General features: G+C 38.4%; 1 pseudogene; it reads left to right on the top strand.

Moving 5' to 3' along the window:
- The window catches only part of LOC102027757, a 26,437-nt pseudogene extending 17,674 nt beyond the window's left edge, over nt 1-8,763 (top strand).
- The last annotated feature ends 11,134 nt before the right edge of the window (nt 8,764-19,897 follow it).

A 19,897-nucleotide genomic window follows, 5' to 3' on the forward strand; every position in this document is an offset into this window, starting at 1 on the left:
TTTGTATTTTTAAAATTTTGCTAGAAGATGAGGAGTTGACATTTATTTCTAGACGTCTTGGGTTGTTTTCTGAGATACACTGTGGTTCTTTCTATTCACTGTAATGCCAGCAATAACAATGCTTGTGTCTGAAAATGAACAATTTCCTTGCATTTTCTAAATCATCTGAAAGAGCTGTCAATAGCCACATTTCCCATCAAAGTGTTCAGGATGCAGGCTCTCTGTGTTCAGCACTGTTGGCGTGGGGGTCACTAATAAGGAATTACCACTGAGTCTTCTTTTCACATACACCTTCTTCTGACAAGCAAAGATACCTAAATCCTTTTTTGAGATTCTAAGTCCAGCTGGTGGAATGTATGGGGATGCAGAAAACGACTGTGAGTGCTTTCATATGCTTCTTGGCTGGAATTTACAGTGGCATTTCTCTCTTAAGTCTCCATCCCTGAAGCATTCTATAGTAATTTCCACCAGGTTAAGCGGACTTTCTGATAGAACCAGATTCCTCCTGTAATCCCAGTTGCATTTTCATTCTCCTTTCTCACATTACTCCTTTCTTTTCCATGGAAACTTGGAGCTTTGCAGTGCACAGAAGACTCAGGTGAAAAGGAGAAGAAACAGCACTGAAATGGGGGAAAGTCAGTAAACAAGGCTGTGGAGAAGAATGAAAATGTGAACATGAAGCAGGAATCAGTACCTTTAAAAAATTTTGAAAGAATTCTGAAGCCTAGGATTAGAATTAGTCAACAAAAAGTTTTTAAAATGCCACATATGCTATTCTTCTTATGCACTGCACCTTACCCTCCCACTCCTTTATCTATAACTCTTTTCCAAGCATTACTGATACAGGATGGTAGAGGATTTTTCAGCTATACATGTTGAGTTAGAGGTGGTCTGTAAAACGTATAATGGTTTTGAATATGGTCTTTGCATAGGTATCTTAAAGCCATTGGTCCTTATTCCTTGGATCCTTCTAATTAAACAGAGTTGCTTCTGACTCTATTGTAGTGCAGCTCTCTATGTTCCATGTGACTGCCTGAAAGGAACCAAGATTTGGACCCACCTCGTACTACTGTCCTCAGAATGGAGGTAATTTTGTATTTTAGACATTCCAGAACCACTTTCTATGCTTGTTCATGCTTATATTTTATTTTCTGTCATTTCCTTTTACCTGTATATACTTGCTAATATTTGAAAATTTTTGTTTGGCTTTAACTCTGTTCTTTAGATATGCTTGTAGCTGACAGTAATATAAATGGAAATTAGTTAAGAAGGATGGCCAAGAAATCCTAGTTCATTGCTTTTATTACAGGTTGGCTTTCCAAGGGGAGTTTCAATTGAAATGAGGATAGTATTCTTTATGCTAGCAAATGCTTGTGCTTTTGTGGCTGGCTTGCTTTCCTCTCTCCCTTCTTCCCTCTTTCCCACACTTTCTCTCCCTCCCTTCCTCCCTTCCTCCCTTCTTCCTTCCTGATATAATAAATCCTTTTCTTCTTTCAACCAATTGGCTTAGAAGGGAAGAATAAAAGGTGGTTTCATCCAATGACGGTATGTCTTTCTTTGGAGACCTGCTTTCATAACTACCCTGGCTTTGATGTTTACGTTTCTATACATGGTGCTATTCCTTGATGCTGTAGTTGATTTCTGTCATAGGCTTTCACCCTCATAACTTTACTTCCCCAGAGGCAAAAGACATGCTCTGTACCTGACCGCATTACACAATACCTGGGTTCACCTGAACCACCCCTGTACAGGTCGCACCACCCAGGACACTATGAAGATGAAATTGCCATGACTAGAAGTCAACAGCACTCTGCTGGATCCAGATGAACTTAAACCAGCATGCAGCTCTCAAGGCCAAGCTCCAGAGGGCCATCTCTGAAGCTCCTTGATGTAAGTTTTTAGCCAGGTTATTCATTATTTCAGATCTGATCTTTAAGACACCACTTTGGCCTTTAAGAATTTGATGCTTAGCATACAAACATGGGGTCTCTAATGATAGAATAAGGGTGATCCTTGGTAGACTCTCCTTTTTTTCTCTTTGGAAGAGGCTCTTTTTCTTTTGTTATTTTATATTCTGTGCCTTGAGAGAAACACATCCTAGGAATTATCTTCATTTTGTAGCAGGCTGGCCAAAAAGAAAAGCAGGACTCAAAAGGAATGGAGGCAAAATTCCAAGTTTAATGAATAAGATGTGAACATTTTGTCTTAGGTTTTATTTGGCCTGCAGCCCATCTTTTTATATCATTTGCCTCAGTCCCATTGATTACACCAATTAGTATTTATCGTTCATTCAAACATTTGTTAAATTGAACATTTTAAAAACAAAGCAGGAGAAATTTCAATTAGGAACCCTTCAAGAGCAGAGGATTTTTGCCTATTTTGTTCACTGCTATACTCCAAGCACTTAAAACAGTGCCTGGTAGGGAGGTGACAGTCAATATTTGTTGAGAGTACTTGAATGAATGCTAGTGTGATTTTTTTAGTCAATTTTTTGTTGGAGTAAGAAGATGTGGAATTTATGAATATAACAAAGCCCATCATCACTCAGAAAAGGGCCTCAGGAGGACTTGCAGCACCCATGTGTCAGAAAAAATAATGCTCCTCTATGTTTAGACTGGGAGTGACTTTACATTGCAGATTGTTTGGCCTAGAAGGAGGCATGTGGCTCATTTTACTATTTTCATTTTCACTCATACTTAGATAGTAAAAAGAGTCATCTATAAAGTTAATGAATTAGTTCTATTTGCTGCTTTGTTTTTTTACTGTTCTGATTGGTACCTATTTCTAAGGAACCCCAAGGTACCAGCTGGAGAGTTGCGTCGAACTCCACAGCTCAACCTGGAGGATATGAGCAGAGCCAGCCTTTGGGGCAGGCATGGTGCACCTCTGCCTGGAGCTCCTTGGTAGTGCCAAGAAGACTCACTACAGTGTCTGTTTTTGAATTTTGTATCTGTTGTTCCTCTATTTTGGGATCTACTTCAGGCAGTAATGTGATGGGAAATGAGAGATGAGGATCTAAGATGCTGGTGGAGGATTTGGCTGGTACCCTCTGTTACCTACCTTCTTTCCTGTGTACCTAGCTCAGAATATCTTTTTCCTCTTTTGCTCCTCCAGTGGCAAACCCTAGAGGGGTCCACATGCGGACTTGGCAGAGGGCACACCCCTGGCAGGGAGGCACTCTTACTTTCCCGTGTAGTCTCAGGAGACTCAGCTTCAGAGTGACTTTTGGAAGGTTATACTGTGTCTGCGGCAGTAAGACCAGAAGTTCCATCTAAGGCTTTAGCCATTATATATTGTGCTATAAAAAGCGTGTAACTCAGGCTAATACTTTTATGTTGCAGTTGAAGTGTTATGGGATTTCATTTTATAAGAACTTAAATTCAACACATAAATCTCTCTTGGGTCAGGTAGGCTTTGCGTTTGTGTGTGTGTGTTTTTCCTTGTTACTCACTCTGAGTTCATTCAAGGTAAGCATTTCTAAAATAACCAAATGGAAACATCACTGCAAAGCAGTAGGAAAAGCATGAGATTGAGAATCAGGATATAAGTCTAGATTGGACTTTGTTGCTAACCAGCATTTTATCCAGAATGAATCAAGACTTTGTGCTCTACTTTCTTGGCTTCTAAAATAATGGAATTGCATGCAATGAACTATACCACTGCTTTCAGCTCTAGTGGTTTATTTAGGCTCAAGACTTTTTGTTCCTCCTTTTTTCTTTTTTTAATAATGGAAAACAGAGTTGGAAAGAACCTTAGCATCAGTTCGATAAACATCAGCTAAACCTGAGTTAAGCTGAATCTAGTGAACCCACTTAATTTATAGAGCAGACAACTAAGTGAGCACAGAATACTCAAAATGCTTTCCTAGATCACACAACTAGTTAATGGCAGAAATTTAACATTTTTATCATCTATTATGTATTTTTTTTTCCTTAGAAAAGTTTTCCTTATTACCTTTGGTCATAATGATGGGTATAGAGGAAGAAAAAGTTCCACAAAAATAGAACTATTTTTTCTGTAAGGAAGACCTGGCCTGGTGTATCTTATGTCAAAATGTTGGTGGCTGTCAAGCAGAGACATGTGTTGGTTGCTCTAGGCTTAGACATAGACCAGAAATTACTGGAAAAAAGACCCTTCTTTATGAAACTAACACCTTTCTTAAATTTTCCCTTTTGATTTCACTTTTAAAATCATGCTGGCTATTCAAATAGTAAAAGAGGTCAAAAAATCTGTTGAGTTAAGAAAGAACCAAGAATGTCAGTCCATATCTGTGTGGGTTTGGAGAGAAAATTGAAAGAAAAAATAACACAAACTAATGTAAAATGACAGCATTCTGCTCCAGGCATTATTTCTCTGCTTAGGGATGAACTCATTTTCTTCTTGGAGGCTGGGCTTCTCCTAAATTTCTGTTTCTTTGAACAGTGCCACTGTTCTCCAAGTCACTCACATCAAGCCTTAGTCATGTTTGAGTCCACACCTTTCTCTAATACACTGAAACATTTGCTAAACTCCAAGATTCCCCCTTTGCAGTATGCCTGACATATGTTTTACATTTCCATTCCTGTTATTTTTCTCATACGTCACATCACACTTTGTTAGTAATGAAGAATGTGACTTGGGATTAGACAGAACTGGGTTGGAATACTAGCTGTTACTTACTAGTGATGCATCATTGATTAATCCCTCTGACCCTTAGTTACCTTATCTGTAAAAAAATGGGTAATTGTATTGGCCACCAAAGAATTGTGAGAATTAAGTTAAGCAATGTATGTAAAATACTTACTAGAGTCCCTGGTAATAAATGCTCAACACATAATAGCAATTATTACAGTTCACCTGTCCTAGTTTATCATACTTTCTGCTACCAATTTAATCCTCTACAAGTGTGGCTCTGACAGATTCTTTTCCTTACTTCTTAAGAAAAGAACTCCTGAAAGATGATTAAAAGTTGGTCTCTACACTGGATTGCGTGGGTTACCCTTTGCAAATGGTGTGATCATGAGCAATTTCTTAAATTCTCTCTGCCCCAGTTTTCTTGTTTATAAGAAGGAATAATGGTATCTTCTTAAAGAGTTGTTATGAGATTCATAATATTTACTACTAATAGTTAATGTTTTAAAGTGCTTAGGATACAGCAGTACCTGGATTTCTTCATGTGTGATGTATTATTGTGCCAGGAAAGTATTAAATTTAAGAAAATTTGAGCAATTCATTACAAGTCACGTATAGCCTGTGAGAGAGGAAGAATATACTTTGACAGTCATCAGTGTTGTGTCAGCAGTGTTGCATCAGAGCTAAGAAAACTTTATGAGACCCCAAGATATCAAAGTCAGAAAGTGTTGCTATACCATGCAGTGTTCCGAGCTTTGCCTTTTTCACTTGTTGGGATTCTAGAGATGAACAAAAGGATTTTCAAGAGTCTTACCAATGTTATTCTGTCTCATGGATTGTGACAACTCAGGACTACTAAGACTCTATAGCTTCCAAGCCATCACTGAACAGTTTATGCTACAGAAGCTTGACTTAGGGTGTACATGCAGATGGAGGGGCTGCAGAACTGTAGGAGAACTGTAGACTCCCTTTGGCATCACTTTGGTATGGGAAAATTAACTAAACCAATGCCATTTTGTGTTCTAGTGCCATTTCAAAGCTTAAGTTTCTGTTTCTATAAGTTTGTTTCTTGTAAATGTTGTCATAGTTACCTGACGCAATACTACCCCGTGCTCTGTCATAAGACTGCTTGTCCCCTATGTAAAATGTCGAACACCTTTGCTCCTTTGTCACAGGCTAAGCCCATGCTTTATAGTCATACTATAGCTGCACTAAATCATATCAGCACGTCCCCCCATAAACCCAGAACTAGAACTGTGTAACTATTCTCCTCTCCTGCCTTTCAAAGTTGGTGCTCAGTCATGTACTGGGTGCCCACAACCGGCCCCCAATAAACTTGCTTGTCTCTGCACGCAGCCTCCGTGGTGACTCAATTAAATAAATGCCTTTGCCACAACATTTGTAATATTAAAATCACAGACTAGCCACCATTGCTGTTTGAGGTGTCATCTTTGGAAAATGCTTTTTAGATTGGAGGCCATCACTGGCGCTACGTCATCACACCTTCTAAGAAGAAACAGAAAGGAGTTTTCCATATTTGTGCCTTAAGGGGTACTTCCTTGGCAAAAAAATTGCATCCATGAAATGGACTATTGTTCTTTAGAAACTGACTGGATCTGTTTCCTATCCTGATGCTTCTGGTAAAATAACACGTGTTGGTCCAAATCAAATAAAACAGTTAAAGCTAAATGAAATGGAAAATAATAGTTCTCTGCATCCGCTCCCTGAAGATTTTGTAATTTTGGTAGATAGAACAAAAAAAGCAAACTTAATCACTGTTACAGCTTTTGGATGGATGGTAAGAAAAGCTTTAACCTTCTAGATGATGACCCAGAAAAGACTTTCAAAATTGTGGACTAGGAAGATGAATTGGATTTCCTTTTTGTGGTACCTGTTCCTCAAATAGATGCTGAAGGGAAATCTCACCTGGATTTCCACTGTAATGAATATGGAGCCATACTTAAAAGTATTCTAGTCACAGGATGTGACATACAGCCATCAAGTCTACTTTGACAGAGACTTAATACTACGTGTAGTACAAAAACACAATAGCTGCTATATTTACCAGAGGGTATGTAGCCTAGCAGAAGAAGAGATGCTAAACACAAAATTTCGAAGAAAAAAAGAAAGAGCAAGTTATTTGTAACTTATGAGACTTTTAGCCAAATACTGCAGTCCCTTTTTCTAAATTATTGTGATGGCAGCTTTTTCCAAAAAAACAAGTCTCTTGTTAACTTCAGATGACTAACGTTAAAGCCTTGTCATAGAAGTTGGTGAGGTTTTTAAAAATGCTGTCCCAAGAAGTCTAGCATTTTGAAACTTTTAGCTAGGTGCTAATGAAAACATAAATGCTAAGAGCAGAGAAGGACAAGTTAATGCCACATGTTGCAGAGAGGGCCATTTCTGTGGAGAAGTGTAACATGTTTTTCAAAGAATGGTGTGGAATTTTAACTGATAAGGTTAGGATAGAGCGAGACAAAAATAAAGATGAAAAAGATATGGAAAGAAATCCTCTATTTTCTGTACCAAAGTTTGCTTCAGAATGAAAAATAGGATGTGTAATGTGAAAGCCTACTTTTAAGCCTTAAAAATGTGCATCATAGTTTGCTTTTAAAAAACCTTATATATTTTTATATAATATCAAAAATTGCTTCTAGTTCCCAAATTAGCTTTTCTACGCTGGTTCTGTTCTCTTCACTTGGGACCCCTGTTAGATATTTGTGCTTCCATTACAGACTAAGTTGACACTTTAAGCAACTTTTTCTTTCTTTCATTCTTGTTTTTTTTTTTTTTTTTTTTTTTTTTTTTTAAGACAGAGTTCCACTGTGCAGTTCAGGCTGGCTTTGAACTCACTTTGTAGCCAAGGCTGGCCTGGAACTCACAGTGATCTTCCTGTCTCAGCCTCCATGAGTGCTGGGATTATAGGAGTGCATCACCATGCCTAGCTCTAAGCAAATTTAAAGGATTTTTTTCTTTTCTGATCTGTAGCCTATATAACTTTTAACATATCTAAAGATGTTATTCTCATTCATCATTCCACTTAATGAGTATAACCATTTTGTGTAGGCAATATTCTCATACCTATAAAAGAAGGTAAAGGGACCTTGGCCTGCAACAGTTGAATTCCCCATAAAAAGTCAGTAAAGTCCCAGGAAGGAGTTCTTCCTGGCTTGGGAATTATCTGATGAACGAGTGAGAGTTTTTGGCTCTCTTAATTATGAAAGGAGTATTTTTTCTTCTTTATTTGAACAGATCTAAACACAATACTTAAACTCCAATAGTCATTCTGAGAATATTAAATAAAGGCAAACTAACTGTAGGGAGAACATGTTTGTTTATATTTTATAGTTTCTTGAAATGCACTTAATCAGTACATTTCTCTGTCACAGGATCAAAATAATAACTAGTAAAAAGAAAAGAAAAGAACAACAGCAAAATTCATAACTGACTCAAACTGAAGGTTCTGAATCTGATTCTATGTGTAATAACCATCTGGGAAAATGGAAGGGATTACCTCCTGAGGAAGATGATAAAATTATTTTTATATGTTAAATTCTAACATTCTCATATCTGCTAATTGAAAATCCATTCTCATTTTATATCTGTTTAATAGTACTATCTAGTGTCTCTGAAACTTCCAGAGACTTGATTATGGTTACAGATCAGTTGCATATTTAGCGTGTTAAATACTGCCTCAAACTTTCTTTTTTCTTTTTTTATTTTGGGAAGGGGGCAAATTGGCCTTGAACTCACTATGTGGCTCAGGCTGGTTTCAAAATTATGGTGATACTCTTGCCTCAGCTTCCTCAGTGCTGGGATTAAAGGCTTGTGCTACCGTGCACAGCTGGTAGTGCCCAAATTTTTATGTGGACTATATCTTAACTGTCTTGCTTAATAAATATATGTCTTGAAAAAAGAAGTTTGGTAAGAGGAGCATAATACCAAAGAATATAAAGGAAGGAATGCTGCATGAGTTTCAGAGCAGGCCTAGTATCATGTAACAACAGAGAGTCTGCTCTCCCTATTTCTGCTCTCCCTCTTCCCTATTTGAAGGTTCTGAATCTGATTCTATGTGTAATAACCATCTGGGAAAATGGAAGTGATTACCTCCTGATGTCATCAGACTTCAGTCCTGGCAAAGACTTTTTTTAAAAAGGTGGTTACTGAATTTCTCCTCCTTGAAATCTCCAATGCCTTTTGGTGAAATTGTAGAGAGGAATTACTGAATTTCTCCTCCTTGAAATCACCAGTGCCTTTTGGTGAAATTGTAGAGAGGAATTCATCACTCAGAAAGACAGTTGAAAAATATCTGAGATGCCTGGCTTTTAGGGCAGGGAGCAAGGGTGAGATACTTCTTGCCTAGATATGAAGTGACCATTAAGAAATTCCTAATGTGTTTTCACTGCCAAAATGGGATAGACCAGGGTCCAGACACCACAGGGACCAGGTAGAAAATAGATCAAGTCTGAAAGACAGTCCCATTGTGGGCACAGTAACTACCAGAAAGCTGTCCCCGACAGAACAGATAACTTCGTTTCAGCTGATTGTAAGACTATATGGGAATAGCCTCCATGATTGTTGATGGGATGGTTGCTAAAAAGATACCAAAAAACACAGAAGATAATAAAGAATGTGGGAAATTTAGATACTGCAAGTAGCCAGAGACAATACCACAGGCTTTCCCCAAAGATGTGGGCGTCCCAGCACCCCAGTGTCTGCTGGATGTTCATTCTGCCACCTGCCAGATCAGAGGCTTTGCCACTCCCTTGGGCACAGGGGGGTGCTGGCTTATATCTTTTTGCCCCACCTTAGCGCCTTTCCATCTGACTGTTTTAGGAACTCTAGCTATGTGCCCACCTACTTAACAGGTGCGAGCAATGGGTACAAAAGGTAATGGGAGACATTTCTGAGTGTTTAATGCAAAGCCAAGTGAAGCAGGGTAACTTTGTTCAGCAAGTGCAGACACTAAGCTGAAAAGAAGTACAGTTCTGCACTTCCCTCCTTGACCTAATTTTCTGTAGTCTCACACTATCCCTGTAATGAGCATATTGTTCCTTGACTTTTTACAGTATTTCTCACAACTCTGGGAGAAAAAAATCCAGTTCACAGATAGTACTTGAACTAACAAGTGAAGAGATAATGTTGTTCTATTTAAATAAATTAAGGCATTACACATTCTTTGAATGTTTTATGTCTTATATACAGTTGTTTTGTTTTTTAACTGGAAATTTTCTAATAGGTGAAGGCAGGATTACAAATTCAATCTTGGCAACTTAGTAACTTAGTGAGATCCTGTCTCAAAATTTAAAAAATAGTCAAAACGACTGGTGATGTAGCTCAGGACAAAGTTCCTGAGTTCAATCCCAGTACCACAAGAAAAAGAAAAACAAACATATTTACTGAGTTTTTGTATCTACCTATCCTTGTGATATGTGTAAAATGAGATCTCATTTCATATTCAAAATAAGCGTATATGTTATAAACTACCATTATCTCTTTCTTCTTACAAATGAGGGAAGTGTGAACTTTAGAAGTTTATTTTCCCAAGTTCTCACAATGGTAACTACAGAGATAAGAAACACAAATCATTTGTTTGACAAACTTATGCCAAAATTTCCCCAAAATTCACAAAAATCAGGTGATGCTATTTTATTTCAAACACAGCTAAGTGACAATAATATTGATTATGGAAGAAAGTGTGTAATGTGTGTGTGTGCTTAAAACTTTGGCACTGCTGGGCATTGAACCCAGGCCTTTAGGCAGAGTAAGCAAGGGCTTGTAACCACTGAGCTATACCCCCAGATTATGGTGGCTTTTTAAAAAAAATGATGGAATATCCAAATTTTACACAGAGTACACAGTTGACATGCAATGACAAAAAGAGATGGCTTTTCATTCATGAGCTTGAAGTCATTCAGAGATGATAATTGTTTGCAGTGACAATAAACACCAATATTAGCAATTATTCTTAATGTAAGTTGGCTTCCATTTCATTATTATATTCTTTTTCTTACCATGTAAGAGAGAAAACATTTGCGGAGTGTTTACAAATATGTAAACTAAACGCTTTTGAAAATTGAGAACACACAATTTTCCTAGAAAGTTTCCTACTTCCCCTGCTCTGTGCATCCCCACCCACCTCTCAGGCAGAGCTGTTCTTTTTCTGATTTTTTTTTTGTGTCCCAGATTAAATTTGTCTATCCTAAAACTCAATAAAAGTTCTTTTAGCATTAAAAAGAGAATAGTGCCTGGCATACAATAAGTCAATGTTAGTGACTGATAAATAAAAACCTACACTTCTTATTTTTGCTGTTTCATAAATGTCCTCAATATTTCTCTGGATTCATTTCTTTGGTCTTGCTGTTTTTCCCATGTAGAATGTAGGTTCGCTTAGTGGTTCAAGTTGTTCTTGCTCAAGGAAAGTAATAGATTTTACTTATATGGCAGCTTTGATTTATTATTAGTAGCTACCTAGAGAACTGTGCTACGAAAAACACTGTGAGGCTTTCTGTAGCTTTGGTGGAAGGATTTGTTTGTTGTATTTCCCATGGGTCCTGGAAGGAGAATTAGAAACACAACCTTATATAGAAGTAGTCACAGTATTTTCATAATAAAATAATACAGTTTTCAGAGACAAGATGAATTTTCTTAATACTGAGGTCTAGCTAAAGGAAAGAATTTTCCATGGCTCTTCATAAATCATAAATAACATTCTTCTTACTACTGTATATATTTGAATTCATTTACTTCTCATAGCATCTTCTGAGGTAGGTACTGTTATTGTCCTCATTTCCTTTTTACAGATGAGGAAGCAAAGAACAAAGAATTTAGGTAAATTGCATAAGGACATCATCAATAAATGGTGAAGTTAGGATTTCAAACTTGGGCAGTCTAATGCTGAAAGCTAAATTTTTGGCTGCTATACTAAACGTGATTCTAGGTGGTACAGGCCTTTACATTAAGTTTAATTCCATTTTAAAACAAGGGACTCCAAAGCAATTTGAATACATTTGATTCAACACTTTCAAAAAATTAGTTCTGTAAGAGCCCCAAATCACTGTTCAAATGTGTCTCTCTCTTATAGCTTGGCTTAACCCAGTGATAAAATTCAGACTGTCTCAAGCAGTGTATTCAACTCACTTCCTGTAGAGCTCCAGGGTTCACAGTCAGTCATCCCTGAGGTCTGACTACCAGTGGTGGTGAGTGGGTGAGGAGCCCTCTGCCTCTACTCCCACTTCAACTAGGGTAGCCTGACTATATATTTAAATATTAGGATTCTTAATAGGATTTATTTTAAAGAAAGAGGTCTCTGCCTTTGAAAAATGTTTTAAAAAATCATTGACATAGAGAAATAAGTGGACAGCATGTGTTGGGGGTAATCCTTATTAAATATTTTTTTCTGATCGGTGAGCTTTTAATATGTGTTTGGCAGGACACTACAAAAAATTATATTTCTGGCAAATATCTGGCATACAATATGACCATAATTTTGCAGCTATGTGAGACACACATTCACTGATGTTCAGTGGCATAGAATCAACAATATTCTCTATCAAAAGCAAGGCACCCAACCTGGACTCACATATAGTAAGATGTGCAATGGCTCATTGCTGGAATTTTAGAAATTTACATATTAAAAAAAAGTACTAGATTCCCTTATAAATCCTAGCTTCTTTTCTTAGAGCATATGGTAAAGATTTTTTTATTCATATACAATAGGAAAGAAATATATCTGGTTTCAATAGCTTTTGTAGTATCTGAGTCTTCAGTTTCAAAAAAACTTTTTAAATAAGAAAACATGTTCACATTATTCTGATATCTGTAAAGTTTCTTGTAATCTACTTTTAATCAAATTCAAATACATGTCAACATTGTTTCAGAATAGAAGGAGAAAAAGATTGTTTGCTTGGCCAAACTTTAGTCAGACTTCTGAATCATTTACTAGGCAGAGCTGTGTACTTCTTTGTATGATCTAGTTTTAGCAAAGAGCTTTGCTAAGTCAGTTTAGCAAGAATTGGCCTTCATTACTATCTGATCATCTTTGATATCTCATCAGCTTCCTCATCTTCCATCATCCCCCACATGATGTCTGATCACCTTGACCTGTCTTGAGCAAGAGTCTCCCTAAACCCCTGGAATTTCTTCTTAGTGATTTTTCATCCACTGACACCTCCTTTCCCTGACACACATGCCCTGATCCTTGGCTATAACTTCCTACTTACTTGTCCATGCTACTTTTGGAGTGGACTCCAGTCTGTCTCCCCGACCTGTGGAAATGGTCCATATACTAAACATGTTGCTCCTGAAACTTTTCCCTTACCATACTTTAACAAGTATCATTGAATAATTTTTTCCTTAACAAGGTGAGAAGTGAGAAAAAGATGATATGCAACAATGGGAAGGATATTCCATGGATTTTCTTCTAAGAATTTCTTTCTTTAAAAAATTCTTTTTTTTAATAATAAGGAAGCATGTTCAGGTTGTTTTATACATAACCTACTGACCCTGTTCTCTAGAACCAACTTATAGAAATACAAGTTACTGGGTCACCCAGGCTACTGCATGAAGCTTTATGAGTAGGCCTAAAAAAAAAATCTGTCTTCAAAAGAATATAATTCTGTTAGCAATCAATTTTAATAAGTAGTAGGACTCTGATGTCAATTATTCAAAAATTTGAACCACTTTGGCCTAAGGATACATTACGCTATTGTCCTATAGCAGATCTATGATTTGCTTTAGGCACGTGGCATTTAAAATGACTTTACTTTGAGGAGCATACACACACCTGGAAGCAGACCGAGTGGATTTAGGGGAATGTTGACCTCAGAGAAAGCCAGCCAAGTGTTACATTTCAGGTAGAAAATCTACCAAGTATTCATCTACCTGGAGAGTAATTCAGAGATGGTTTTGTAAGCAAAACTCATTACTCTAGTTGGTTTGTGACTTTGTTGAGCTGTATTTCTAATCTGTACGGCATACCTCTTCAGTGATTTTTATCTCTGAGACCTAGTAACAGATTGATAGAGTAGGAGAAAGGAAACCCCCAGTCCTTACCATAGGTGCTGCCTGTCAAACTTTGGGCCCCTGAGGGCTCCAGTTAAATGGAGTAAAGGCCTGACTTCCTGCTGAAACAAGTTTAACACTTCAAACAGTGTAGACTTTAAATAGTCATAGGAAACCAACTCCTTTTTTTTTCTTACATTTAAATTTACCTTAGAAGTTTTCTTGAAAGAAAGTTTTCTTAAAAGAAAATCTCATGGAAATTCCTAACCCTAACCAAGGTTGTATTCTCAGGGAATATTTAAACGGGGTGGATGCCGAGTGGGGGTTATTAAGGCACTGGGATTTGGTTTCTTGAAACAGCAACTTTCCTGGGGAGGATAATGCATTTTGGAGAAGTCACAGATATGACTCATCGTCATACACCCAAAACCATTACAGAGAGAAGCATACTTCTTCCGTGACTTAGCTAAGGAAGTAGAATGTTTAGTTTTTCTGCACAACACTGCCTCCTTGTGTAATGAGAATCTCCTTATTCATACACACTCATAAATACAGGGACTTCGGCAACCTTAACCCGGGTAGGGTACTTCCTTAAGAAAATCTCCTATTGTCTATATTTGATAAATGTCAGGACCCCTTCATTGTATCCTTCCATAAAAGAATCTTTACCTTGTGTATTAAAGTCTGTAATGGCATTGAAGATGTTCTGCTAATACTGGTGTGGGAACTCTCAAGAATTCACTCTATATCTCTTAGAACTCTATCAGAAGCCTGTGGTGAGAAAAGCTTTCAATGATCCCATGGCTAATACTCGCTAAAGTGTTTCATTAGTTATTCATTCGACATGTATCTATTGGACACCTATTCTGTTCAAGCTGTTTTGGGATACACAAGTATTCAAAAATTGAAAGAAAAAGCCTAGTGAATGTATGAATTACCTTCAGTTTATGATTTTCTGCTGTCCTGTATTAATAGACTAAAAAATTCTAGCTACATAAAATATTATAAATACTTGTGTTGGTTTCGGGTTTTTGCAAGGGAATAATGCAATGCAGGACACATATTTTATAAGATTATCTATAGTAGTCACCCAAAGAATCATATACAAGAGAGTGCAGGAAATCTGTCACACACTAAAGACCCAGAAATCTTGATGAGGGCCTGGATCCCACGATAATGTCCTTCGTGAGTCCAGCTGAAGACCTGGAGCCCATAACAATGCCTCTCATATGTCCAACTGGAGGCCTAGAGTCCATAACAATATATCATGCAGGCCCATTTCACAGATCTGCGCTGGAAGGCCCAAATGTCAGTGGTGGAATCTAGGAAGTCTGTGCCAGCATGATGAAGGATCTGTGCTAGCAGGCTGAGGGACCTTCACTGGAGCCAGGAAGGGATGCTCAAAATAAGAATCAGAGCTCCCCCCAAAAGTTCCATAGCCATCCTTAGCAACAGTGAGGTCCTGTGCTCCTAGATGATCAGGAAAGCCAACATGACAAGCTTCTCCACGAGACTGAGTAGTGTACCATCTTCCGCTCTGGAGCCAGGAAGCGATGCTCAGAGAGAATCAGAGCTCCCCCAAAGTGAACCAAAGCTATTTTCAGTGCCAACGAGGTCCCAAGCTCCTTGGAGGATGACAATAGCCAAGTTCATCTGGAAAACCAGCATGATAAGCTCCTCCAAAAGATCTAACCGCTCCTACAGCGTTCTTCTGCAGTTCTGCCTCTTATGCTGCTTGCAACAGTCCTCAGGTGGGCCTCCTACACCCAGCACCATGCTTATTAAATTTAGCTGGGTGTTACAAGGTGACCACTAGTTGTCAATCCACCATAATACTCAACATCAACTTTTCTATTTTGACCACGAATTTGATTATCACTGTCTTCTCTCCCCAGGAGTAGAATAGACAAAGACCTATTTTCACTTAGGCTTCGTATCCATTTACAAGTTCTTAACATTTATTCTATTTTGTCTGATTATAGATTTGGAGTCCTTCCAATTAGCCAAGCTTCTTTGTTTAGCATAAACTCAGTGTTCATAATTACTTTGTCAATTCTAGGAAGGATTATCAATTGTGTCCCCTTAATTATGTTCCCCTGAATACTAGAAATATTCAAGCTTTTTGCCTGACCTGCTTTTGGGGCCATTTTTAGCTAGCATGGGATTTCCCTAAGCTCTTCATATCTTTGTTCAAGGTTCTCAGAGTCCCCACATTGAACTCCTTGAGGTCCTCTCAGAATAGGTTGATGAGTCTCCTTCCTTCCTGGAGCCCAGCTACTTTTCTTCCATCAGTTCTTCATCTAGAATTTTATAGGATAGATTGTTGAACAAATAGATTTTTGTGGCTGTCCTTGAACACAGTAAATTGTAGTGTTCTGCCTTAAGGGTACCTACTTCAGAATTACAACATATTTTTAGAATTATAAAGAACTTTTGAGCTTGCCTGTGTCATTAATTAGCATGATCTTTACTTAAAAGAAACTTTGGAAATCTCACTTATGAAATAAGAGTAGAGCTATGAAAGCTGGAGGGTCAAGGGTTTCTCCAAGGTTCTCCAACATCTCACTCCAGTATTCCCAGAGCAGACCAGAGACACCATAGAAATAAGACTCCACAGAAGAACTCTGAAAATTGCTTGCCTTGCTAGATGAAAAGTGCCAGAGAGTTTCACTTTGTACTTCCTCCTGCCCCTTGGAAGATTGATTTCTGTTCTCATGAACTTGAGACTATTATTTACTTGCCCCCAACCTATTGACCAAGGTTCTGGCTCTCTGGCAGTCACAGGCTTAGCAACACTTTGAAGCAGTGTCATGAGACTTGGTTTGGTGGATGAGGGCGCCTGAAAATATTCCAAGGCCCCTTACACATGTGCTAACTTTTCTCTTATTACAGCATGACACTCTCAAAAATACTTAACAAAAATAGTAACTTGTGAAAATGTTCTCCTTTCTGGTGACTGTGGTGAGAAAGCACTTCCCTGTGAGTTTGAAGAGACAAAAAACATTTCTCATTCTCACTTCAGCTTCTGACCAGCAGAATCCAGCTGAATTTCTTTCTGTATCAGTTGTCTCTGTCCTCAGAGGAATTGAAACTCATTGTTCTTACTTTAATGGAAGTAAAGAGAGGGCTACTATGAAGATGATGGTTGTGATAGTTTTTGGAAAGATGCAGATTAAAGAACAGATTCTTTTATTTACCTAGTGTATATGACGATTTAGGGCAGATAGAAGATAACCAGCAAAGGTTGATGGACACTTAGCTCGGGTTGTGATTTACAAATAAAATCTATCCTTAATAGTAGGGAAGAGGGTATGAGCAATTGGAGGTCTTCCTCATGTTGTACAGCTGGAAATTAGATTTTGCCATTGGGAGAGACCACAACCAGGGGGAAGGGAATGGGGTGTAAAGGTAAGCCAGTGGGTTTTCCAAACCTTCCTTCCTTCTTCTTGGCATTTTTCATTACTTTATGCTTTCTTTTCATTTCTTTCATCCTTTACAAATTTTTTAAGCTCCTGAAATGTGCTTGGTATGCTTCGGGATGCAACACTGAAACATACTGCTAGGAGCTTACAGCCCTGGGAGCATTTACATATCATCTGTGTCATTTACCAGTTGATTGGCCATGGATAAATCAATCTCTCTGAACTTCAGTTTCATATTCTATAAAAGGGGAATTATACTAACTTCTTCCGTGGTGGCAAAAAAGTAAATGAAAATTAAACAAGATACTATGTGTAAATTACTCCTCCAGAGTACCAGGTACATATTAGGTGCTTTAAAAATGGAACCCTGTTATAGATTGCCATCTTTATAGACACTGCGTAAGCTAATCTTTAGATTCATCTTCCCACCTTCTGCCACGATTCTAGCATCAGGCTTTTCTTTTCATTCTGCCAGTCTCCTTTACATTCCCTCTTCCTCCTCCTCCTCCTCCTCCTCCTCCTCCTCCTTCTTCTTCTTCTTCTTTCTTCTTTTTTGAGACAGGGCTTCACTATGCAGTTCAGGCTGGCCTTGAACTCACTCTGTAGCCCAGGCTGGCCTCAAACTCACAGTGATATTCTTGCCTCAGCCTCCTTAGTGATGGGATTACAGGTGTGTATCACTACACCTGGCAACATTCCCTTCAGCAAATGCTACACCAAGAATTGCTCAATCCCAGACATCCTGAATCCCCTTCTAGATTGCAGCTTCCGTCCTTTAACCGTGCTCCTCCACTTTTCTTTCCCAGTGTTATGGTGGAGTGGGATGTATGCACCACTTCTCCTCTGGAACATGCAACTGCTGGGATTGTAAACTTGGCAACAGCAGTGAATTAAAGAGACAGGAGTTTAAAATAAAAGAAGACGGTTTGTTTGGCAAAGAATGGAAAAAGAGAAGTTAGACAGCTACTCTCTACATTCTTTCCAGCCCTTTGATCCCTTCCTGGCCTTTTGCAATGGGTAAGTGGGGCAGGGAGAGCCTCATAGAAGCATAGTTTAGGGTTAGAAATTAAGTAAAGGGGACCTATGTACCTCTTGTGCAGTGGAATAGTGATGCTAAAATGAGAATATATATATATGTGTGTGTGTGTATGTGTGTGTGTGTGTATCTTTTATCTATTAAATAAGAGTCCTTAAGTGGCTGTCCCTTGTTTCTTTTGTATTTTACTGGGTGGGTGAAGGGACTGGTTAACCTGGTCTTTCCTGTTCCTGGCTACATCTCTGTTTTGCCCATAGACTTCCAGCTATTCTTATGTTAACTGTGTTATCCGTCCTCTTCCCAGGTCTGAGTTCTCCGTCTTTCTTTACCTTTGCTTTCTAATTGCTGGAGTCTAACTGCAGAGGCAAGAGCTACCTTTAGTAAGATTTCCTATGGATTTCTTTAATAAAGCTTAATCAGGTCCTATTTTATCCTTTTTTCCTGCCTATGACTGCCCCCTCCTCCACCATCCCTACACGATGAAGTAAGTTTTCCAGGCCCTTCAGCTCTCTGGTCTCTGGATTCCACCTCAGTTTCCCAAACTGTCAGCCTCACCTCTCCATTCTTCACTCCTCCCTTTCTCTCCATGTCAACGTCATTTCTTGTCACGTTTCTTCTGCACCACAGCGGAATATTAGACTATTGCTGTTTGGTCTATTCCATTGGCCACTTAAAATATAACTCTGAGTCTACCCAGAGATTCAGAGAATTTTTTAAAATTCTCATACCTTGTGTTTAACCTGCTGCTGCTGAAGAAAACCACTTAGCTAAGCCTCTGCTCATCTCCTTCGGTTTTATATTTACAGTCTGACTGTCCCCTCAAATTTTAGTTGGTTTGATTCTCTTTTCTCCTATAGCAAATACTCTCACATGCAACTTTATCAGTTTATGAGTTTCCTTGCCCTCATTTCAATGCTGTCTCCTGAACTTATACAGGGGAAATAATATAACTCTCAACCTGGGAGATGTCAGACATGCTGAGTTTGTGTTCCCCAAAACTGAAGAATGAATTTTTGGAACAATGAAGGTTAATAGTAGGAAGAACTTATTGAGAGAGATAGCTCCTGAGAGACAGGAAGTGACACAAAATTGGATTGCCAACGAGCCTACTTTTCAGAGGAAGTTTTATAGGATAAAATCACAAGTGGATATAGAGTCAAGAGGTAGGTATAACATGGGTCAAGACTATGATCAACCAATAAGATTACAAGTACAGTTGCTTAGATAATATTGATCCAATGGGAAAGCAGGTAATGTAGCACGTGTACATGGAAAGAACAAAGACCGTTTTTGGAAGAGATGGATCAGGAGGGCCTAGTCACCCACCTGGGTGATTGATGCCTAGCTAGATTACATTGGACCAGGTGATACCAATTATAGTATAATCTTTAATTTATTGCTTATCCCTTGGGGAGGCATGTAGGCCTGGTCATTTTGTCTTTCTCCTGAGGCCTGGCCTTGGACAGAGCCTCTCCAGTCATAGTTGTAATGTGTTCTCACCTTTTCCACTGACTCCTTTGAAGGCCTAGTTTTGTCTGACTGCCTATAATATTTTTACCTAACTTGGTTGTGTATACTAAAACCACCCCCCCACCTATTTTACATTCTTTCTAGCTGGCCTATAAGAAAGTGTATTCTTTCTCTTTTTCAAGACTTAACTATAGTTTGTTAGCTTCCTCTCTTCTAACTTCTTCTGATCATGATCAGATGAGTCACATGTGTTGAGATAGCGAGTGTTCAGGGTGGTGTGGCAGTACACGAATGACTCCCTTCTCCTTATTCAGTGGTTGTTCCTCCTTAACCTTCACACACGTTCATATCAGTT

Source organism: Chinchilla lanigera, unplaced genomic scaffold, assembly GCF_000276665.1.
Source record: "Chinchilla lanigera isolate Chin_1 unplaced genomic scaffold, ChiLan1.0 scaffold00022, whole genome shotgun sequence".
Lineage (NCBI taxonomy): Eukaryota > Metazoa > Chordata > Mammalia > Rodentia > Chinchillidae > Chinchilla > Chinchilla lanigera.